The following is a 26,088-nucleotide window of genomic DNA, read 5'->3' as shown; positions in this document are numbered from 1 at the left end:
CTCAATTCATATCCTTTCACGCCATCGTAAGTTTTGTATTTTTTGTAAATACAGTATCATAATATGGTTTCTTTTCCACAATGTATTTCTCAACGGGACAGTTTAAACCTCAAAACCTCGTCTTGCATACACCACTGCACTTACTACAGACAAAAAAGTAGTAATTACCTACAAGGAAAGTCCCAATTTTAAAGAAATTTCCAACATACTAAAGGAAGTTTCTTCAAATCTCAGAATATTCTAGATTAGAGATTCAGAGGATACTCATAAATGACGTTATATCACAGACATATATTCTTCGGATGTAAACTTCCTGCTCATCACAGATATAAGTAAGACATTTAGGAAAATCTCCCAATTGCTATTGCGTCGAACGTTCAATGTATACCATCAAATATTATATCCCAGTTGTATACACGTATACATGATATGCTAATAACTCCTCCGAATGTCATATAATAGACACGCACTGAACATGATGGGATATTGTATTGTGTATACAGTTTATTGTATGGAGTCCATTACTCCTAAAATTCACTTTATTAGTTTCTGCCTTTGTCCACATTAAAATTACGTGTTACTCAAGCTTTAAAATTAAATTACGTCAGAACATGCCAGACAATTGTTGTTGTGTGTGTATGTATGAGTGTGTGTGAGAGAGAGTGAGTGTAAAGTACCCAGAACAGATTTCTCATTCAGCATTCACATGCAGAAATCTTGTGTCATTTAAAATTTATTAATGTAAGTTCATTAAAGTCCTCTGATTCCATTTGCAATTCTTATAATTAACACTAACGAGGCAATGTTTGAATTCGCTTCGATTGACCATTCAAGCTAATAAAAACTGAATCACAACATTAAGAGAGAGAATAAATTTGTATAGTCTGTCTGATAAATGAGTTATAGGTTTCATTTAATGCTGAACATGTCAAAAGTAATAAACTCTGCATTGCCGTTACTTCTATCGATTTCAACAATAAAACGATGTAAGAATTGCAAATGGGCCTATTTGTTTATACCTTAGTTACCTTTACTGTGTCCACATTCATCTCTACGTCTTATAATTTTTCCTTTAATCTCTCTCTCTCTCTCTCTCTCTCTCTCTCTCTCTATATATATATATATATATATATATATATATATATATATATATATATATATATATACGTATATACGTATTAGGTTGAAGCAATTGTGGAATGTTGGAGCACAATTTCAACCAAATTCGTACACATATGTGAAAATGAAATGAAATATTTCAGTTTATTGTGTCTCACAATTATGCCCTTTAGGTTAGGAGAGACGATGATTAAGGCAATTGAACGATGATGAAAGAATTGGTGGAATGGGAAAATGGGAGGAAAGGGAGTTTCCAGGGGAAAATCCACCGACACAATGTTGTCCACCACAAACTTACGTGGTCGGGGATCGAACCAGGAATCAACGCACCAGAGGTAAGCGCTCTACCACTGAGCCACCGTGCCCCCTTCGTACACATATTACCTACAATCTAGAAAAAAGTTTCTATGCACAAAAAATACCTTGTTATCTCTAGGGTTGGGGAGGAAACAAGGTTACTTTTAACAACAGCGCCTAAGATATTAGACAACACTTCATACCTTAAAACGATATCGGTTGCCTAAATACCAGGAGTAAGATTTTCACTGAAATGCATATTCTACCGGCGAAAGGGGTTCAAATACTTTCCATAAATATGCATTCCATAAATATATTCTCGTTTCAGAAGGAGTGATGCCGAAGGTGTTGATTATCGTTACTTTTTCTACTCAGTTGTTTATTTTGAAATAGGAGCTTTCTCATGGCTAGATGGTTAGCGTACGGGCCTTCGGCCCAGGAGACCTGGGTTCGGTTTGACGTCAGGAGCTCATATGATTCTGATCCCACTTTGATCTGAATATCCACGTCTCATATAGAATCGCCGTTGAAAGAAATCCATCTATCCAATTGAAATCCATCCTTATATCTATTTACTTACATCTTTTGGACAACCCTAAGGTCCTCCCAGGATATTGAACCTCGCAGTACAAACTTCAAGGATAATATAAATATTCAAAGGATTTTGTTTCGGTTTCTGTGATATGCCTGGCACGGGTCAATACTTAAATATTCGAAAGTCTCCTGTAATTATTCGCAAAGAGCTTCAAAATGTCACCATTTCCGGGATATGAGCGGTCACAGGATGTCCAACTGGTAAAAAATAGTACTTCTTATGGACATCCTGTGATTTCCTTGATCGTCCAAGGAACGTTTCTGCGCTGTGTTACAAAGTACAATACATAAACGGTAGGTTTCACTACCAGTAACATTATTGTTTGGAGTAAAACTCAAAACACCTTTTGTAATCCCAAAAGATATGAGGGGCGGTCATAAAGTTCCCGGACTTTTGTTGAAGCTGTGTATTGTCACAATATAAGAACACATTTATTTAATCGCCTTCCAATGAGGTACATTCGGAACACACACACACACACTTACATCAGCGATCCTGTGATTGCTGGAAACAATGGCGAAAGTCCTCTTTCGGCGTCTTCCGAACTTCAGCCGTCGCGTTTGTTTTGACCTCTTCTTTGACGGATGAATTTGAGATCCAGTTTTAGCTTTAGGAGGAGCCAAACATACCTTGGTGCTAAACTATTTTTAGACCTATCAGAGTTTCTAAAAACGATTTTCTCCCATTTGCACATGAAGTTGATGGTTGAGCATTGCCCGATCTGTGAAATTGCTCCACCTGATCACTACACACACTCCTCCGTTCACTTACACCATATTTGTATACTGCCTGTTAAGACGGTGTTAATACTCGTTAGATTCATAATTAGGCAACCTAAACATTGTTCAGCGTAAGCTCTAAACTCCGATAAACAAAATATTTGTATCCTTCCGCTTGTCACAAATACGATTGGTTAGTGATGTATCACTCCCACTCCCCACGGGGAGGAGCAAATTATACATGTGCATATTGACAATACTGTCTCGTGTTGTCCAGATACTTACAGCAGCAGCAGAACAGAAAGAAAAGAAGCTCGAAAGATTTTTTTAAAAAAAGTATTTGAATTTCGCTCGTAAACAATTGTTGCTTAGTGAGTAAAGGTTTCTCTTGTTTGTGTTTCACCACAACACTCGCGGAACCGGGATTCATGCCAGTTATCTTTCGGACTTTAAAAGCAGAACACCCGTCTACAGTTGAGTTGGCGCCATAATTACTGCGCATGCTTAGTCGTTTATTTCTATTGTTTCATTAGCCACACTCGATTGCCGTATTATTAGATAATCCGTATCATATTTTTGTCATTTATAATAATATAGCAGTTTTATGTGAAGCTTCATAGTAAAAGTAATAATGCAATCACATGAACTATTTTGCGGAGGAGTACAAGCGTTGGTAGGACAACAGCAAATTAGCGAGATTTAGTTTCACGTGGCTTTGTTTATCGCAGTTTAGAGCTTACGCCGAACAATGTATACGGATTGTATAATATAAGATTCACTGTGATTGCGTCACAAATGTCAAAACTACAACATCCCGAGAACTTTCTGACTGCCCCTCGTATATAAAACTCAAAAGAAATTAAAATCTTAAGAGTTTTTAATCAGTTACAATCCGATTATGCAGTTTGTTTCAGAAACATTCTCAATTTACTTTGAACGTCTTAAAAATAATCACTGTTTAATGTCGGTTTACTTTTGCTCTTTGTAAATTGTATTTAACCAAAGTCTTTTTGTCTTTATTCCCTAAAATAGCTGCTAATAAACTAATTTGGCACGATATACAGCATACAATGTGACTGGATGATAAACTTCTTTTCATTACGATAATCTGAGAAGACTCCGGTTCTAATTAGTTGGGATTATCGTGATTCCATTGTTCTTAAATGGAATCTCTCCACGAAACTCAAATAAGGTTTAATAATTCGGTGATTTCAGTCTAACATCACTCAAAATGAAATCGAAGATTAATAAAATAAAAAATCTTTTATAAAGCTAAGGATTTGTGTGTCAAACACTTGTTAAATATTCTTTTCCTATAAAATGCCTGTTTGTTATAATATGCTTGTAAGCATAGAAAGTTTGTCTGCATGCGATGGGTCCTCTGTGTCTGTAGGTGGAATGAATGGAAGAAAACTTACGATGGTTTATCAGAAGAGGAAGAAAGCGTGTCTCCATCCAACTGCCTAAAAATCAATATTTCTGAGTTTTTGGAAGTCTTCGATTGCGAGAAAGAGAGAGCATTCGTTTCAAAGGAAAGAGTGAATACAAATATATAGAAAATATATTTCTCCTTTCTAGCGGTTGTGTAACCTCTTTTCCATTCTATTTGTATGCCCACCATGTCTGTAGTGGACTGTATCTGAAAAGCAAAAAATGCTATCGACAAGTGATCTTCAGACTCACTCTTGATTTACCATATCTTGTATTCCACTGGCGTCGCCACGAATCTACTTGGGGGAGACTCCGACTAAACTCATTCCTAGATAAAGTGAGTTGATACCATTGCTGTAAGAGGTTGGCTTTCAATTGGATGTCGCCAAAATAGCTCTTTCTGTTAGTAAGTTACGGAAAGGAAACACTCATGTTTATCTGTAAACGTACCTTGTTTTAATATTGATGGCTCTTCTAAACTTGCAAAAAACTTCCTGAGTTTAACGTCATGTTATTTTCTTACAGTAAAACCTGTTAAATTAACCACTGCTTTTGGTTGTGCACGAAACTTGTTTTACTGTTTATAACAGCTTAACTTATGAAATAATATCATCATTATCACAGGTATTCTGCCATTATTGGCAGGTCACTTGCTGCAGCTGAGAAATTTCCATGCCCCACGGTCTTCCGCTAACCTCTTCGTCTTCACGTACGATTTATCTGTTTTGATATCATCCATTAATTGCAGTTTCCTTTACCTTTCCCTCTCTTTCCTGCAGCCATACCCTCTAAAACGTCCCTCATGATACTGTTCCTTCTTAGCCAATGTCTCACCCAGTTTCTCTTCTTCTTCACAATAATATCTAAAGTTGTTCTCTTCTCTCCGACCATTTCTAACACTCTTTCATTCGTTTTCCGCTTATGAAACAACAGCACATACTATATCTAAATAATTCCTAAATACAGAGACAAATTTGAAATTAATAGGATAAAAATTACATTGCTTTAATTTGGCCAAGTCATAAGATATACAGTGGCTCAATTACAGAGGAATAAGTGTGCTCCCTCGTGGCTAAGCGGTTAGTATACGAGCCTTTGGCGTAGAGGAGCCGGATTCGATTCCCGGTGGGAACTCATGAAATTTGAATTTCACGTTAAGCTGTAGGTTTGCGTCTCGCATAAAGGGACGCTAAACACAAAATCAAATCAAATTAAACACAGTAGTAAGCAATGCATGTCTTATGGAAAATATACAAAAGTAAAATCAAGTTAGGCCAGTTTGTGAGTTTATATGTTTGACTGTGTTATATTAAAAGAACACGAGGTCTATGTTCTTAATTTACCAAGTTTCGTTCGGATTATCAAAAATTTCCGATTCTTGTTGTATGGAACAGCTTTGATCCAGTATATGCATTAAGTATGAAAATACTTGTATTATTAAACACTTTTATGATTCGTAGTTCTCGTCCTTATCCAACATTAAGGTTAAGAAGGATGGTATCTCTTATTACACTGAAATCTAGATCACTACTCCGAATCATTATTAATTTATCCGAGGTTTGTGTTTCAGCAGTGATTAAAAACTGCGAACACATGCAACGAAAGTGGCTCTTCCAGCCTTGAAACTACAGGAAACGCTTACTAACCTAGCTCCATCCTTGTTAGGTTATATATTAAAATTTGTCTTCACACGTGTGTGTTTCTTCGTTGTTTGCATGTGTGTGTTACAAATTACATAAGATTGTTGAGTCTCGCCAGAACAGGTCACCTTTTTTACACCTGGAACTATAATGCAAGGAGTGTTTAAGGTTTCTTTTTCCACGTACTATGAGTAGACGAAAGTATGCAGTTCATCTTAAAATAAGCGGATACTCTTTGTAAACTTGTGATTTAAAAGACAGTACCATGCAGTTCTTTTAGTTCCTATAGCCGCCGCTAGAAAGTGAACAGCGTATTCGATACTACATGTGGCGACGTTCAGTGTTTAAGCACAGTGTTTGATCACCTGTTTTCTCAATCTTTGCGGTGTGACACCTATCATTCATCAGCAACTCAGTGAGACGTGGGGAACGTGTAAAATATGTGAAAAATGTAATTTGAAGAGTTCAGTCGTAGAAACTTTTTCTTAAAAGGTGGAGGCTCAATGGTACAGCGTTCACTTCTGGTACGAGGAGTCCCTGGTTTGATGCCAGCTCGCGCCCAGTAAAATTTGTGGTTGACAAACACTGTGTGCGTGAGTTTTCTCGGGGTTTCCCGTTTCTTCCCAATTTATTCATTCCCCCATTGCAATCATTTCTCATCATCATCGTCTCCTTTAGTCTAGCCGGCATAACCGTAGGAGTAAAACGTAAATATTTCATGTAATTTTCTATCCTTAAGGAATACAATTTAACTTCCAAGAAACACAATACGAGTTTCATTGTATGTCTTATCTGGTTTGCTGAGTGCAATTTAAAATTTTTTGTCTGATCATTTGCTTTGTTTTCCGCTTAATTTATTATTAGACAACCCAAACAACAGTACTTAAATGTGGGTTGCATACTTGCAAGGCGGCATATTACCCCGGTGTTAAGAGAAATGACTCCAGTGTTGTAACGTAGCTCCTAGGCATGTTATGTGCTTCAAATACGCACCGATAAATTAATACATTTCTAATCTAGATTTCTGTAAGATAAAAGGGATGCAACTAGTTGTTCAATTGAGTTGTAATCGCAGCACAAGCGTAATAACCTTTTGAGAGGCTGTAATTTAAAAGTGTTTGATGAAGTTTTCTCAAGCTGATATTAAATTTGAAAAGAGTAGGCACTCGCGGGGCACCCAATAAATACTGTATTTTCAGTACAGCTTTAGTGGGCGTGGTTCCGGTTCCAGCATTTGATCCAGAAGAAAATAGTTTTGTTGAGTCTCCATGGAGAGGTAGTCGAAAAGCTACTTGACTGAAGGAATTCAGGTAAAAGGTAGTTCAGCTTAATGAAAAATTTTATACTAGTTCTCACCTTTATGGAAGATGCAGAACTTTTTATAATCTGACGCCCGTGCAATGTGTAAAATATCATAACATGTCATGGATACTTCTGACAGAATTACAGCATACTAGCATTTCTAAGTGGGTCTGAAGTACTTTTTTATACAAGGAACACGTCAAAAAAGGCCCATCTATGTATTAAAATGCTACAAAAGTTTATATGTTTGTGTCCAATCCTTTCGACAATAAGCTCTCGAAACCCACAAGTGCTAGAAACGTGCCATTTTCGCTGGTCGATTACAAATTTTGTGTAACTTTTCAAAAAAAAACTTGTCTTTATTTTTGTATTCCGCATTTTAGGCGTCATTTTGAACCTATTAGTTTAATATTGCCACTAGAACGTTAAGGTTGATTCCCTTGTGAAAGGCAACCAGCAGAGAAGCTACGTATAGCGGGTTGATGGACATTTCAGGCGCTTTGCTTTAACGTGAATGACAAAACCTGTTACAAGCTGGCAACTTCGAAGGATAGTGGACCCACAGTGAGGTGTCCTCGGATATGGAATTATAAGAAAAATACTTGCATTTGGTATGATCTATTACTTATCCAAGTTTGCCACAAACTCACCCCAATATTCTATATATAATACTAGTTATATGTTTGCCTATAGGAATTCACTCCCTTTAAGAGCCTTCTTGTACTTTACTTGTGTTCGTAAAGGGAGTTGCACAGTTATAGTGAGTAGTGGGAAGAAGATTTACGCTCATAATAAAACTGTGCACTGTGTAAATGGAACAGATTCAGCTAGTTTGCTGATTACAAAGAACGAAATAGAAGAATACTTTTATTGTTGATTCTGTATAACGTACCTACTATTTGTTTCTACATTGCACCATCTAGCTCCAAGCATTTTTATTAGACCCTTTGTGTAGAAATCTGGCGCCCGAAACGTCAGTAAGTAAAGAACTGATGTCTTGAGAACTCCAATATCATTGAAAGTTGCGAAGCAAACCACATTTTCAAGTGACGAACAAAACAAACAAACAAATCACGAGAAACACAGCCACGATGCATGAAAGGTGATTAAAAAAAAGTTTCTTTCGGAAGTTTTGAATACTATCAACAGTACTTGGCATGAATCAGAATAATTCCGGACTGTAATATTCATCTTCACCGGTTTTGGCCACTGATAAGACAGTGTTTGTCAATACACATTTGTTGTGATGTCAGCTGTATCATACTGTTGCATTGAGAAATTGGATGACAGACCTCACCTCTCATTTGGCGGGATTTTCTATGAAAATAGTCATTTCAGAAACTCCATACTGATAATTATATCTCTGTTGCAGGCACAGAATACTACAGTATGCTACATTGTGCCTTCAGCAGAACCAGTGTTGCCAGTTCTACGTTGAAACAAAACAGCCTTTTTTATATGCGCCTCATAGATTACATCAAAAGAACGAACTTTTTTGTACAAAATTTGAAGGAAATTTTAAAGTGTCTATCAGATGATGACACGATTATTTGATTATTTTAAACTTCTATTAAAACATTACTATGATTTGGAAATATATTACACTAGTTCCTGCGCTTGATGTAAACTATAGACTAAAATCGTTGTTAATTAAGAGCTCTCGTTGTTCAGATCAGGATGACCAGACGTCCCACTTTTAACGGGATTGTCAGGTTTTTGCAGAAAGGTGTCCGGTGTCTCAAGAAAAACTTAAAATGGTCAAAAAAATCGAAAAAAATTGTAGAGGAAAGGAATTCGCAAAGGAAAGGGTTGAGACACGGTGGCTTAGCTGCAGAGTTCTTATCTTTGATGCTTGGGGTCCATGGTTCTATTCTCGGACAAGAAAGTTTGTGGTGGACAACATTGTTGTCCATGAGTTTTCTCGGGGTACTCCCGCATTCTCATTCCACCAATTCTTTCATCATCATCCTCTTGCCTTAATCATCCGTCTCGGACGTTAAACTAAAAGATTTCATTTCATTTCATTTTTCTTAAAGGAAATGGTATGTGTAAGTTTTAAATACATACAACATCAGTAAAAGTGTTTGTTATAGTACAGAGCCTTTTAAAGACGAATAATTACATAAATGAAACTTATTTAAAGTTTTTAATAATATTTACGTATAAATATCTATGTTGTTATTTTAAATGAACGAAGAGGCTCTCTCTCTCTCTCTCTCTCTGCATATGTATGACATATAGAAGTCAATATCACATCATTCCTAGACAAAAGTTACCTTAAAAGTTTTATACTTTGCTATTCTAGAACGAAATTTTAAACACAGTGTTACAGATGCAAATACAAGGGTGAAGGCGATCCAATGGTATACTCCTTGAACTGGAAGGGTTATACCCTAGTATTAATAATGCTGTGTGAATCTCTAAAACGGACACAAACAACGAAAGTTACGAAAATGAAGATATGACACGCACAGATTTCTTAGATATGTACCCATTATCTTAACAAGAGGTTTTTTCCCCTTTATCTTTGACAACACTTGTAAAATCAATACTTTAATTCTATATAAAGAGTTGGAATTTGAGTTGTCAGATTATACTGAAAGTGATTGCGACAGGTGGGTATCTAATTTTTAGATACACTACATTGTTCATGTGAGATGCCTACATGTTGAGCCAAGGTCTCATTATCACCTACGTACCTACGTATGTGAGATATGAACGTTCATTCTGTGAACGTTTGTTTACAGATATGAATCTAACTGCTGTGTTTTCCATTGTAGATTCCTCTCATTGTTGTACTGTATTGCTTGTACAGATAGTGGAATCAATAGCCGATCTGTCATTGCATACTGGACGAACGAATTGTAAAGAGCATCGGAGCTCACGAGAGACCTCACAGAGGAAAACAATGACAAACATCCAAAAGGAATTTTGCTACAAAGGTTTAACGAGCATCCCTCATCCAAATAAACGATATTGCAATGAGAAAAATATTTATGAAACATATTGCAATGTTCCCGAGAGACGTATAATTCTCTATAAAAATGCTAACACACACACAGATCTTCTGGAATAAAATGTCTATATTAGTGATCGCCAAACCGTCGATCGCAAGAGCTACTTGTAGCTTGCGGGGACATTTTCGGTAGAGATCGAGTTAACGCTCTGGTTGGCTACCTTGATTCCTCCATTGAGCTGTACGCTAACCACAGGGGGCGCTGACGACAACAACTGATTGTTTCTCCCGTGCAACTGACATTGTCAGCCTTACCTCACAGTTGATGTTACACGCGTAGGGTTTCACTTACGTTTTTCGTGTGTATATTAGACATTTGCTATGTTTTTCGTGTGTATATTAGATATTTGCTATGTTTTTCGTGTGTATATTTGATATTTGCTATGTTTTTCGTGTGTATATTAGATATTTGCTATGTTTTTCGTGTGTATATTAGATATTTGCTATGTTTTTCGTGTGTATATTAGATATTTGCTATGTTTTTCGTGTGTATATTAGACATTTGCTATGTTTTTCGTGTGTATATTAGACATTTGCTAACTTGATTAGTTTGATTTCATATTTACTAGAAATGGAAGTTTAGAGGCAATAAACAAATGTAAGATTTTTTTTAAAAAAAGTGTTGGTAGTTCTTTTCGTTGATAGCTTACAGTAAGTTTTAAAAATGGTACGGTAGCTCAGAAACTTCGTAAGTTTGGCGGCTACTGGTCTAGATCCTCCTCAGACAAAATATCATCTGTTATTATATATAATGGAACTTTAGGCTCACCCTTTACAATAGCTTTAGGGTCTAAGCTTCTCGTTCCCTGAAAACACGAATTTGGAGGTTACACAATTCAATCATATACGTTATAAGATTGTATTGATCATTTCATTATTTAAGAAACCTTCAGATTGTCAAACCAATTTATACTGGAGCCATTAATACTCAAGCAAGGAACTGTTAAAGGGACTGAAAAGAAGCCTAAATTTAGAAATATTACGAGGGTCACTACGAAAGTTTTGAGATACACATTGTTGTGGCACAGTATTTGAATCCCAACAATTGCGTTCGGTAGTGGTATCCAGAGCGAAGAAGCGAAGCAAGTTTCAACTCGACTCGGTAATCAGCGTGGTCGTATCGCCTTCACTTGTTTGTTGATGTGAGCAGTGAGCAGATGAAAACATTGTCGCTGTGGAACAAATGATTTGAGAAAATCCTCGAACAACTTTCAAGGACATTGAATCTACAGTGAATACATTGGATAGCCAGTAGTAACAAAAATTCTTCATGATCATCTTCGGCTCAGGAAGGTTTCATCTCGTTGGGTGCCTCACACTTTGACTGAACAGCAGAAGCGCATGTGTGTGGAATGGTATAAAGAAATGCTTGCAAGATTTGATGGAAATAATTCTCGACGCGTCTCTGACATTGTTACTGGTGATGAGACTTGGATCTATCAAAATTGACCCTGAAAATAAACGCCAGTCTACAGTTTGGATATTTCCAGACGAAAATCCACCCACGAAAGTGAAGCGACCGCGAAGTGTGGTGAAGAAGATGGTCGCATCTTTCTTCTCCAAATATGGCCATGTTGCAACTGTTCCACTTGAAGAACAAAGGACTGTTACTGCTCAGTGGTACACCACTGTTTGCCTAACAAAAGTGTTCCAGAAGCTTCGGGAACGGCGTCCAAGAACTGGATTGCGTGGGATCTTGTTCATCACAACAACGCGTCCGCACACACGGCCAACATCACAATTCAGTTTTTAGAATCTACGGAGATCAAACTTATGACTCATCCGCCGTATACCCCTGACCTGGCCCCGTGTGATTTTTTTTTCTGTTCCCCAGGATCAAAGATAGTATGCAAAGAGATTTTGCAGCCCTGAAGAAGCTGTAGTGGCTTACGAGAATGAACTTTCAACACTTGAAGAAAAAGACTGGCAACACTGCTTCCAAAAGTGGTTTTCGAGGATGCAAAAGTGTGTGTACAGTGTAATGGTGAATACTTTGAGAAAATGTAAGTGTTAAATTGATTTTAAGTATGTAAGTTATTTCACATCTCAGAACTTTTGTAGTGACCTTTGTATCTCGGTATTCTCCTAGTGGAACTAAGAAAATAATCTGGAGAAGCCGAGTGGCCAGTCACCGGATTGGAACTAGAGATTTTCCGATTACAGTGAGGGGAAAAAACATATGCGGCGTACATAAAAACGTAGGTTACATGTGTAAAGCCTGTAGTTTTTGGACTTAACGTACAACAAATGCATAACTGAAAAAATATATTTTATACATACTTTCCCTATAAGTTTTACGATTAAACATACTTTCCGTACGAACGTAAGAATTGTATGTAGGCGGTTAGAATTTCACATACAGATGGACGTATGTAACGTATAGTTGACGTACCTAACATAACATATATGCATGTAATATACGGAAGACTGTTAGATGTCATACATTCTACAACGGCACGATGTAACAATTAAGCGTGAAGGGTATGTAGCATACGGACAACGTATGCTCCGTACTGATCTCCGTAGTAAACATAAGAATTCTGTATATTTATACAATATAACGCTGTCCGAATAACATATTTTTCTCAGTGCACGAAGGGAGAACTCTAACCAGTGATGTGTGGCCATCCTATTTGTCGTTAATTTGCATTTATATTTCAATATACTTGGAAAACTCAAAATGGCGGGAAAATACGCTTGCTTCAGCTTTCAACATAAAGCATACTCATTGCTTTGCTACCTCTGAAATCGCTCCATGATTTCACTTTCAACTTAACACAAATTGAATTGGAAAGCCTTTCGCTAAAAAGGTTTGCTAGAACTCGGATTCTACTGAGTAAATCATTCTTTTTTTTTTTAAAAAAAAAAAACTAAATCATAGATAGTAAACAATCTAGGATCTTAGCCTCTAACCCAACTGTTTTTACCTTTCACTTTTGATTTCTGATTCAGGTCACATACCTATCCATCGGTGCAGGAATCGGGATGTGAAGCTGGGACTACGTGACTTGAGACTTAAAAGTTACTGCACTGGACCATTTGGATCGATCTCATACGTGACAGGGCGAGAAGTTATCTTCATAGCCACATAAACTCCACTTCTTTTGCATATTAGAAGAATATAAATTGTTCATCTAAACTGATAAAAATATCACGTCCACTAATTGAGATAATTAATTTAGCTTTCGGAAATGAAAGACTTTAAATGTACTTTGTCATACAAGTCTATTATTTTCTTTCGTTAAATACGACACTTAGAACAAGTATAAGTATTATCTTGTTCGTTATTCATTACGTCTGAAGGCAGATGTATATGTAATGATAATGGTAGACTCTTCTCCGTTAGATTTAGGGCTTTAGGGTTTAGATGCCTGGGACTTCGACATCTATGGCCATTTAGCTCGTCAAAGTTTGAGAGATGACGTCCCTCGACGAGCACACTATCAGGAGAAAGGGGAGGAAGCGGCCTGGAACCTATGTTAGGTACCACCCCGGAATTTGCCTGGTGTGAATGAAGGAAACCAGGGGAAAAAACCTCGTTCAGGATGGCTGGTGTGAGAAAGCTTCTTACACTTTTTCGACTGAGTGGCCTGACCGGGAATCGAACCCGGAACCGCTCACACTGAAGGAGAGACCTTTAGCAACTGCGCTATGCAGGACCACTATTCTGAATTCCAGATAAGCCCGTATGGCGGGCGGTGTAAAAAAAATAAGAATATTCTTTACGAGGTTTCAGGAAAAATGAAATTTCTAGTGTAACGTCCCATACTTAAGCTCTTCAGGCGAATGAAGACGGATAATCAGTGAAAATGAAACAGTTTGTGGAATGAAATGTGGGAGGAAACAGGAGAATCTCGAGAAATCCCGCGGACGCAATTTCACCTACCACAAACTCACATGAACGGGAATCGAACCAGGGACCCATTGCACCAGAGCTATGCCCTCTACCTCTAAGGCACCACAGTGTCATGAAATGTCCAGATTTCTCTACATACCCACTTAGCGCAAATTGGGCGAAACTCTGACCCGTATTTATACGAGGGGCGAACAAAATAACAAATCCTTTTCAGCCTGGAGCCCTGTGGCTGGTAAGTAAACAACTTATCGATTACAAATAATTCCTGAATGTGTTAACAAACAAGAGCAAACTGCAGCCTTCATTCGGAACCAATCATATGAGGTCCAATGGTAAAGGTAACACTCCACACTTAATAGAATGTGCATCTACAGGAGATTTATTCAGTATTACACTCCAATAGCCTTTAGCACCCAAGTTATCCATTCTATAGAGAACAGAATGAGTCTCATGACTTACATTGCAACGACGGTAGGAGGAAGAAAATAATCCTTGCTCCCACCGGGGATCAAAACCGGACGGCCCCATTAGTACGTAGACTCCTTATCGACTACGATACACGGTTGTATTTAATAGCAGATGCCAAAATAAAAAGAGAAAGAAATATTATTTAATGTAAAAAACATACAGAGAAAGAAGCGTATGTAACATACGTAATGTAACATACATGCGTAAATGCAGTAGTTTTTAGACTTAAAGTACGATTATATGAAATACCCTGAAGCAAGCGTATAAATAAAAGGTATGTTTTATAAGACATTCCGTATAAGTGTTCCATCTATACATAATTTCCGTATGAAACAAAGAAATGTATTTAGGCGGTCAGGATCTAACGTACAGATGAACGTAAATAACATATAGCTAACATATGTAACATACATAATATGTAATATACTGCTGTATGTAATATATGGAAGACTGTTAGATGTCAGACATCCTACAGCTGTCTGATGTAACATCTAAGCGGAAAAAAGAGGTACATATGTAGCATATGGAAAGCATATGCTCCGTACAGATGTCCGTAGTAAACATAAGAATTCCGTATGTTTGTACAATATACTGCTCTTCGCATAACGGATTTTTCTTAGTGTAAAATAAAGAATACCACGCAGGCAGTGAGGCAATTAAACACACTGATTTTGAGAACTCTAAAGTTAAAATGGTATTCACAGTGGCACGATGATGGAGTGTAAAGGTTCCGAGGTGCGATTCTAAAACACGTGAGATTGTTGTAGATACCATAGTGTCCATGCGTTTTCTCGAGGTTCTCCCGTTTCCTCCCACACTTTTATTCATCTAATTCTACTATAATCGCTTACTTTCATTAATTGTCCGTTTGTCTAAGCCTAAAGGGCATAACCGTGGGACGTTAAACGAAAAAATTCATTTCATTTTTAAACTTAAAATACGATAATAGTTGCATTACATCATACTAAAAGTACTACTAATGTAGTAGGAATTATTATTATTCACTTAAAGCTCTTGTAAAGAAAGTAAAAAGTTCCACTTCAAGGTAGTAAAATTTCATCTCAATATAATTAAGATTACTCTCAGAGCAGTAAAAATCAAATGGACTCTCAATGGTTTATACTCCTCAATACATATTAAGTTTTGCAATACAATGGGTGATATGCATAAAGATGAGTAAGTACTAGTGACTATAATCTCACCTCTTGAACGAGATTAATCTACAAGTGAGTCCTTATTCGTAATTCGTATACATGAAAGAACGAATAGGAATGAGAGTGTTCTCACTGTGACAGGCAGTTCCGTCTCATGTGAACCTGGCTCTTTGATGACGTTTCATACAGAAATGACGTAATGAATGCGATGTCTATTTCCTTCCTTTTCCTAAATCAAGAATTCACAGGTGTGTGTTAGGTAGTAAGTGAAAGCATGTCAGTAAAATTAAAATCAGTAGCGTTATTTATTCAGCACAAAAGCACGACTTTTTTTTTTCGTTGGATTAGATCAGTAGTGGTTCTCAAACTTTTCGACAGCACGGACCACTGTTCATTCGGGAGATGATCTGCGGACTTCCTTGCAATGCTATCTGAAATTTCACATTGTATTAAAAATATACTAATTATAATTACCACCGACAAGAAAAGAGATCAAGAAATATAATGCAATAAATAATTTATTCTAAAGATACATGATTGTTTTCTAATGTACGAAATTTCAATTCAAAATACAGTACTTTCAAGGCTGAACTTGAATTTTTTAAAAAGGAAATCCAATTGAGAAACAACGTTCTCAAATTAGGGGGTCACTAATGTGAGGAATGAAATTCTTTGTGTTTTTCCATAATTACATCGAACTCGGGAATAATTTTTGCCCGATTGCACATTAAGACAATTTCGTTTTCAAGTTTCAATACTGCAAAGAGCAGAAAAGGTCTGCTCACATAAGTAAGTGGTAAGGAAAGGCATCAAATGTTGCAATGCCTTTTTAGACAATTCTTCATATTCAGCGCACACGCAAACCAATTTGAGCCAAACGTTACTCGCAGTGGAGGATCTAGGAACATATTTTGGGAGGATTTGTCATGTCTTTTCTTTCTTTCTTTCTTTCTTTTTTTTAGAAATTCCAGAATTGGGGAGAGGCTTGATGTTTATAAGCATAGGAATGACTATCATTTACTTCTTTATCTTTTAAAAAAAATCTGAAATTGGTGGATGGTGGGAGCTTTCCGCCACTTGAAGATGAAACCCATGAAATTCCGTGGCGTCGTGCAGTTAATGTACAACTGCTTTTGAAAAATGTCCTAAGAAAGAAGGAACTTCTCTCACTTGAAGTAGTCCTGTATAACGGTTGACAGCTTCAGGGCAGAAATTTAGTAAAGTAGGAAAACAATTAAATTTACAAACGTAGGTATAATTTCTAATTGCTTTTTTTGTTAGTAACTTAAAAAGATACTTCTTGCATAACAGCTGTGGGTTCTATTTTATTAAAGCACATTTCACTTTTTAGGCGTCGCAGACCTCCTGCCTAGGTCCCTCGAACCTCCAGGGGTCCGCGGAACCCACTTTGAGAACTACCGGATTAGATTGATTAAAGTACGGCTATTTTCGTTTGAATGCTCCAGGATATAAAACAGTGACGACCAAGTTCTTTGCACTATACGACCACAACTCTTGTTTCAATTTTTAGGAAACAATTTGGGAACCATTTTGCATTTGTGATAGGGAAACAAAATGGAAGTACTAACTCATGCAACAGTACAAAAATGAAATGTAATCTTACAGCTTAACGTGTCACTATTATACCATTGAGACTAACGCAAACGATGATTAAAGCAAATGAATTATTATGGAAAAAATAGTGGAATGAGAAAGTGGAAGGAAATGGGAACACCCCGAGAAAATCCACGGACACGATGTTGTCCACCACAACCTCACTTGGCCGGGAATTGAACCAAGGACCCTACGCACTAGAGGTAAGGGCTGTACCACTTTTTTAAAAAGTTAACTGATTCACTGAATAAGTATCAGTAACTTAACTTTCTTATTTTACTATATTTTTACTTCACTGTACAGTCTACAGTTTTTCCAGTAACTTCCTTAACGACAGGGACACGAACACAGAAACATTGAGAGCAGTTAAAATTTCAAAGGCTCTCTCGCCGGTAAACGAACCCGGGACCCCGTAACATCAAAGGCGCACGTACTAGCCACTAGACTAGCCGGGAGGGCAACACTGAGGCACCGTGCCCCTATCTCATACAACTGTGTTTGGGGTTTCCGCGGAATTTGAAAAAGAAATGGCAATCTCGGTTTCCCGAAAACATCTAGAAGAGGTTAAAGAACGGGAATCAATGTTTTAAAATAAGCAGAAAAAAAATCGATTAGCTCACAAATTATAAGAAATAGAAAAAATGAAATGAAATGAAATCTTTGAGTTTTACGTCCCACGGTTATGCCGGTTAGGCTAAAGGAGACGGTGATTATGAGAAATGAATAAAATGGTGGAATGAAGAGAGTGGGAGGAAACGGGAGAGCCCCGAGAAAACCCACGCACACGGTGTTTGTCCACCACAAAGTTCACTTGGCGGGAGCAGGGTTTGAATTATAAGAAATAGAAAAACATGATCACGTGCAATCTTGTTCCTCATAAAAGGTTACATGTAATTACACATAGCGAGTATTAGAGCGCACACGTTGAAATCGGAAGTGGACGGGGCACCAGTGACCCTAGAATGGAGTACACCATTAATTACTAAACAACAAGAAGTGGTTCCTTCGTACATCGTCATATTTATTTATTATATATTTATTTTTTTAACATTCAGGATTTAGGGTTTTAGATTTTTGAGCTTTCGGTATCGAAGGCCATTTAGCCCGTCATGTACGTGAGGGATGACGTCCCTCGGCGAGCACGTCCGAGGAAACGGAAGGAAGAAAGGATTGGGGAAGGAAGGAAGCGACCTGGGACCTATAAGTTAGGTACTACCCCGGCATTTGCCTGGTGTGAATGAGGAAAACCCAGGAAAACCTCATTCAGGATAGCTGGTCTGAAAAAGCTTTTCCACTTTTTCCACCTAGTGCCTCCACTGGGAATCGAACCCGGGACCGCTTGCACGGAAGGCGAGAGCGTTAGCGGCTACGCTAAGCGGGGCCAGTATTTTAACATCTTTTTGTTTATTTATTGTATTTTTTATCATTGAGAGTGCAACGTGAGATCAAAACCTCTCTTCTCATTATTCAAAGCCCCGCCTCTGATTTCCAGTGAATTCCCAAGCAAACGCTGTGCCATCATCCATTGTACATTTTGTTTTTCAAATCTATTTAGACTTTTATAGTCATGCACATCAGAGTCTCTTCGAACTTTGTACACTTTTCTTTTCGGCTACTGATTCATAAATTCAGCCATTTCGGCCCACTCTAAGACACTATGAGACAAGTGAACTAGGTACTGAGGTGGTTCACAAAACTTGGAGATTAATCTCAGCTAGTTGAGATTATACTCAACTTTATGCTTACGAAAAGTGAGAAATCACAGTTTGATTCGTAAGTTCCGAGCATTTACTCAGGCACCTGAGATTAAACTCAAATGACGTCACGTTGTCTCGCTTTTTTATGCATACAACCTTGAGATTAATCTCTAAATCTTAAGCAAAGAGTAATATCTCATTTTTATGCATATCACCCAATATTATATGGGAACTAGATAACGAGGCACGGATAGATATATGCTGTGAATAAACCGCAAAGATAGGTGAATAGTAATTGGGGTTAAAAAGGACGATAAGAGAGACAGATGTCGCGAAAATGAAGGTACTAAAGTGGCAGTGAGTCGGACCTACTTTGTATTGGAAGAAGTGGCGATGAATGGATAAAGGTGCAGGAAGTGAAAGAGAAAACGTTCTCATACAAAATGGTCTGGCAGATTAACATGGAAAAACGCTCGAGATAAATGTCCAGCATCTTCTTGATCTATTGCCACCAGTGATCTGTTGCTAGTGCTTTTCATATATATACATTTTTTTTAATATCGTGTGTAAACCATACATGCTCGTTCTTTTGTAAGCTCAAGGTGAGTACACACTGGACTTAAAAGTGTTAGGTGGGTACCATATATGCTCGTTCTTTTGTAAGCTCAAGGTGAGTACACACTGGACTTAAAAGTGTTAGATGGGTATATACTTCCTTTCGTACACTCCCCATTACATCCCTGCTCGTCACCTAGCCTGCACCCAGAAATATTTGCTGGGCAGGTCCAGAGTATTTGGGGGGTCCAATATGTCTATGCAGTGGCGTATTTAGGGAAGAGGCTATCGGGCTCAAGCCATCCTCGAAATTAACTTGTTAATTTTTCGCATTTCTAATCTCTAATTTTTAATCATTTCTAAGAATTTCATTGACTTTCCATTTTCTTATGCTATTTGTTCAGAAATAATACTGTATTTGTCAAATTTCATTCCATGTAAGAATTGCGTTCTTTCTTTCGTCCATTCTACTCTTCTGTTTCTTTTTCTTACTTGTTACTATCTTTCGTTTCTCCTATCATACTTTCGAACATTGTTAATTGTAATTCAAGTCGGCCATTGTCAGAAACACCAAAACTAAGACTAGCTGATAAGCGAAACTTATGTTTCACACCAACTTGCAGAGATATCAACATAACGGGAATTTAGTTATTATAGCAAAGGAGTGTTTACATCGTTTAGTTATAAAGAAAGGTAAATGTTTTGAATTAAAGCAAATCAAGAGGGGGAATAAGTAGCCCAGGAAATTAGGTAGGCCAAAAGGATAATTCGTTTTTCTTTTATGAATAGAATAAAAGGTTAGATTCACTGCTAAATTTTTGTGCAGTATCATATCATATAAGATTCACTAGTCTGTGCATAAATTAAAATATATTTAATTCTCAAACTCAGGTGGGGAATTGCCCCCTGCTTCCCCGCGTTGTCCATAGCCCCTCGAAACAAAATCCTAAATACGCCACTGCATGTATGTAATATTGAACCTGTCTTATTGTGCACCAGACACAATAAGACGATTGTGCACCAGACACAAGATGATTGTTAACTACTGTCAGCTATACCTTTAGAAAAAATGATAGAACTAAATATTTTTTATAAGAAAAGGAAAAGTAGATGAGGCGTAAAATCAAGTACTTAGCCTATATCAATCATTTCTCGTTAAACAAGTAAAGTTCTGTTGAACGTACCATTCTTTTTATACGTACCATTTTTTCATCTCTCTGCAGAGAGTGATTAATTATAATGCTCGTGTACGTAAATAAAGTTGTGTTTATACTTCGTGAGGGCATGGTGACTCAGTGATAAGACGTTTACCTCTAGCGTGTGGGGTCCCTGGTTCGATCTCTGACAAAGTAATTTTGTGATTGACAACATCGTGTCCGTGTTTTTTATCGGGCTACTCCCCTGTCCTCCCACATTCTCATTAAGCCTATTCTTCCACCATTATTCACTTATCTTAATCATCCGTCTCCCTTAGTCTATTAGGGCATAATCGTGGGACGTTAAACTGATATATTTCATTGGATTTTTCCCACATACTTCGTAAACTGACAAATACATGAAAAAATGTTCAAAACTAGAGGCTGATTACAAATCTATTATACTCCAATTTAGGTTTGTGTTAATTTATATTCAAGCTCACACGAAAATTGGAACATTTTAAATAATCCTGTACAATTTTAGGATTATTTAAAGAAATCGAACCTTGGACGTAAAGGAGTTAAATACAAGCAGGATCCCTTATCACGTAATGTCTCAGGAGACCCGGGTTCGATTCCTGCCGGGAGCTAATGTGGTTCGGATTCCATGTTAAGCTGAGATCTATGTCTCATGTATAGTCTTGGTGCTACAAGGGACGCTACACACTAATCCATCCACTCATCCTTATCTCCTAAGACAATAAATATGATCAAAATAAACACGGATGGATCATATGCGAGGAAACTGATGCTTATGGATTTTCTTTTCAGCCAAGGACATTTTTTTTTTTTACATGGAAGAACTTTCTAAGCCACGCCATAAAATTAAGACTATGATTATGTTCTAGTTCGAAACTATAAAGTTATTTTGTGCTTCAGAACCCCAGTTGGAGCAAACGCGGAGACCTCTTATCGAAAAGCAGGGGCGTACCCAGAGGGGAGGTCCACCCGGTCTACATCCATCCCAAAACTTCCTAACATACATTTGTCAACATTTTTTAATAAAACAGGGAAATACTATACCTGTTTAATAGGGAAATACTATACTCATTTTATACTTGTTAATTAGGTAAATGATTGATGTAGCATGAACATTTGTTTTTATACTTTATACGTACTCTTTCTCTTATAAGGGCCGCGGTGGCTCAGTGGTAGAGCGTTCACCTCTGGTGCTAGGGGTCTCGGGTTCAAACCCTGCTCCCGCCAAGTGAACTTTGTGGTGGACAAACACCGTGTGCGTGGGTTTTCTCGGGGTTCTCCCGTTTCCTCCCACTTTCTTCATTCCACCATTTCATTCATCTCTCATCATCACCGTCTCCTTTAGTCTAACCGGCATAATCGTGGGACGTAAAACTCAAAAATTTCATTTCATTTTCTTTCTCTTATAAAAAGAATCTAGTTCTATCATTTTTTTCTGAAAATATAAATGGAAGTATTTTACAGTAAGTTATCGGATACAGAATAATACCCATTCAATACTACATAGACGTACTGACTTATAGTATTGAACCCCAAAACAGAAACTTCTGAGTGCGCGCTTGTCGAGGACTCTACTTGTTTCGGAGCCAGAACCTTGAGAAACTTTTCAATCATATATTTGCATACAAAAAGTGTTCGATGCAGCCCAATGTTATTGATTTACAGTATTTCTTTTCTTTGTAATACAACCGCACTCTTTTCTCCCTTAACATTTTTAGAAACCGCTTTAATATTACTTTCAGAGAAATGGAAATCACACCAACTTACATACCGATTCCTGTTCTTTCGAACTGTTTGGTGATAATCGTATTTCGGTCACCATAATTGCCATTCAAGTGCTGAGTAACATCACGTTTACTTTGAATTATTTTTATAATTCATTACATTTTTTTTTGTCATTGAATGGTTAGCGCGTAAGGGCGTGGTATTACATAGTCTTTGGTTTTATTCCTTATGGAGTCAAATACTTTATATGTTGGCCCTCCAGTGGCTAATTAGGAGGCTTCATGAACCAACAAGCAATAAACTAATGTCTAGAAAGCTATAGAGAAGTGCGGTGGGAATCAGTGTGCTGACCACACATCACAATTTGAAGCTGTCTAGTCAGCCTTCATGGGCGCTATAATGCCAGTATATCTCTAATATTAAACGAAACTAACACGTGATACGTTATAATAAAACATAATTACTAGAACAAATATACAATCCGAGAAGAGCAGAAGAAGAAACAAAAAAAAAAAAAAAAAACTGATGCCCACATGATTACGCATAATTGGTCAAAAAAAAATGTATGACCATCACGGCTTTATTTACTTTCTCAATAATCTATGAGAACGCAGGTGCTTGCTCGATAAAGCTTTGTTTTCGGTTTGAATATTTCATGAATCGAGTTTTACTCACTGACTATCTAGTGCTGTTCACAAATTTCACATAACACACAGACACAGCCGAAACCATAACAATTCCACTTCTCTGAAAACACAAATGTACATAATAAAGGGTCCACTTGATCCTTTGTAGCCTGTTCGATTTCTTCTAGTAATTTCTAAAATGTTACTAAGCATAGACGAAATTTTGAAGATGTTGAAATTTTTTGAAAATATCACGCAGTTAGCAACTCTGCAGATGGCGAGACGGTAGCCTAAACTTCAGGATTAATATTGCTAATGATGACGAAACTATATTTCTAAGCACTACACTAATTTGGCAATGCGTAACCTCTTTGGTATTATAATATTTAAGTTCTATAGAGGTATGAGTAACATAAAAGTTCTTTTTAAAAACGTACCTTGGTTTCTTCTTTGCTATTGATGCAAAATTCTATTGCACAAACTCTTCCGCACGTGACAGTCTCACCTTCCTAACATGAGGCGTATTGAGCAGGGGAGGATGCGCTTTCAACAGTTGAAAGGCAAACAAACCAAACTTTATTGTCCCAAAATTAATTCCCTCCCTGCACTAATTTGCGAAACAGCCTAGAGAGCAGAAAAAGTAGTTCTCTGCGCGCACAGCTGTAACCAATCAATGAGGCGCCTCTGAAGCACAGACCATGCGCACGAATAAGGGATCAGAAAGCTGTGAATGAATCGTAATAAGTGACTTTCTCAACGGAGATACTTACATGTGAAAAAGTCACAGGCGCTGAGTCCCGTGGTGTACATATCAAATGAGTCATTGGTGGTACTAGTGACAGAGGTGAACCTGTGAGAAAATGTCACAGGTCGTGATTTTCAACAGCGCAATGCGGCTAAGAGAAAACGACGTCGATTTTTTAAAACTGGCTGCGTCATTGAACTGTGGACCCAAAGGAGGGAAGATGTAAATGGTTTATACTTCAGTGGAAGAGGCGCTTAAACAATGTCAAGATAATTACAAATTTTTAGATAACTTTTATAAGTTCTCTTAAAACTGTCAAAAACTATCGATTTCATTTAGGTCTTCTATACTTTTAATCCAGGATCACTTGAAAAATTGAATTCTGAAGTAGTGATCGGGTTTTACAACGTAGACATTGATTTTCTATAGCGTAAACATGCAAATTATTAGCACTCCATATTTTGCATGTTCTAAAAAAGAAGCATTCTATTTCAGAGAGCAGAAATGTTTCCTTACATTACATGCTATTCAGAGGCGTTCGAACTGAAGAAACAAAGGGGGCATTGTACTTACAGAACTAGGCGTGACGGTTAATTTTAACTTTTAGGTTTCAGGAAGGAATAAGACCAAGTGAAACGTGCAGCTTATCTATCTAGCCCTATTAAAAAGTTTTAGATTACAAAATGTCGATTAACAAAATTAGAAAACTCATGCTATATACAAAGTGTTCTAAACTTTTACAACAAATAGTCTGTGTATAAATTTTCAATGTAATCTCTTTCTAAACTTTCAAACTATGTTATAAATGAGCATGGGATGCTATGTCCGTCTGTCTCTTGACATATATCAGATCACAAACGGGAAAAGATACCAAGACTTTTCCGATGTTGACCAGCTGAAATGTCCGTTTTTCGTACTAGACAATAATTTTGAGGAAAGTATTTGAACCCTGTGCCACCTTTAAGATACACATTTAAATGAAAATGAAGTAATAATGATCCAGTTGTCTTCTTGTGGAGTGTCAGTTTGCGCCACATAGGCCTATACTGATTTAGGTTTATTCTTGAAATGTTTTCACAGGCTATCTTCATAGCAACAAACACGAAAACAGCATTTATTATTACAACGACTTATCAAAAAGATAGTCGTAAACCTGGTTCGTTTGCTGAGATAAAAATCCGAAGTGGTAGTATTTCTTTGGCATGAAAATATTAGCTTCGATATTTAAATACCATTAATCTCACCTTTTTAATAAAAATGACAACGTCTATAAACGGTGCTAAACTTGTTTATTATTTGATATAACTTATAATATCCTTTTCTTAAAACTGTTAAGTACACAAACTCACTGACTAGGTAACCATAAAACATGTCCATATCAACAACTATCCCATAATAATCACTTACATATATTAAAAACATTCTTCTTTTGTTAATATGAAATTAACATTCTACTAAGTATAGTGCACATGTATGAGTACTTTCTGCCCAAGGTACAGGTAAATATTACACAAACCAAAGTATTTTGTTATATAAAAATGTCGCTCGACAAAGGGACTGAATATAAAAGTCATGAGTAGGCTTGGCTTTTATCTTCAAGAACCACTGGTCCGTTTACATTAGTGTTCTTACATAGCATATGTCCATCATATTTTGATCGCACCTTGTATATCTATTCATTACATTTCACATATACATTAAACAAATCTTACATTTCATCGATATTTATCTTTAATTACATTAATTATATTTATTTCATTATTATCCATTATATTATTATTACATTTTCTTATTAAAAATATCGTCGCTTATTTAATTAATCGATGAAAGGTACGATTTCAAAGATCGTAAAGGACAAACGTTGGTTACAAATAGTCAGAGCGCATTATATAATAAATAAGTTAGATGTTGCATTTAAAGGTATACATCGTAGCACTAAGATGTTATAATAAAGAAGAATTTCATTCAAGGTAGTCGTTGAATAATTAGTTTTATAGAATAGATCTTCTACTTAACATAATCTTTGACAATTAAGGTTTCAACACAAATCAATCTAATATAAATAATCTTTGCTTTTAATCATTTATGAATCGAATTATGATTCTTCACATGAACAAGAAAGAATAAAAATCATTTGAAAATCAATTTTCCAATCTACTTAAAACTCTATTTAAGCATTTCAAGTAATTTTAAGAATTGTTTTTATTATTGATATTAACACATAAACTTTAAAATAAAAATTTACAAGAATCTATAACTAACATGAATTTAACCTAATTTCATTAACGGTAATCAGGTTACATTCGTACTTGCATATGAATCTAATAAAGTGCATTGTACCGCACAATCATGAT

General features: G+C 36.8%; 1 protein-coding gene across 2 annotated transcripts in view; it reads right to left on the bottom strand.

The window, feature by feature from the left end:
- Nucleotides 1-26,088, bottom strand: part of LOC145663892 (synaptosomal-associated protein 25-like) — a 154,220-nt gene that overhangs the window by 90,290 nt on the left and 37,842 nt on the right. The window contains exon 1 of one of the 2 annotated variants that reach the window (XM_081730055.1): nucleotides 23,427-23,577. The exons of the other annotated variant lie outside the window; for it this stretch is intronic. The gene's annotated coding sequence lies outside the window, so the exon portion shown is untranslated. Of the gene's footprint in view, nucleotides 1-23,426; nucleotides 23,578-26,088 lie in introns of those variants that run through there. 2 annotated transcript variants of the gene reach the window in all.

The sequence above is a fragment of the Thermobia domestica genome, chromosome 11 (assembly GCF_964235325.1).
Source record: "Thermobia domestica chromosome 11, izTheDome1.hap1.1, whole genome shotgun sequence".
NCBI lineage: Eukaryota > Metazoa > Arthropoda > Insecta > Zygentoma > Lepismatidae > Thermobia > Thermobia domestica.
This window is presented reverse-complemented; position numbering and strand designations above follow the sequence as displayed.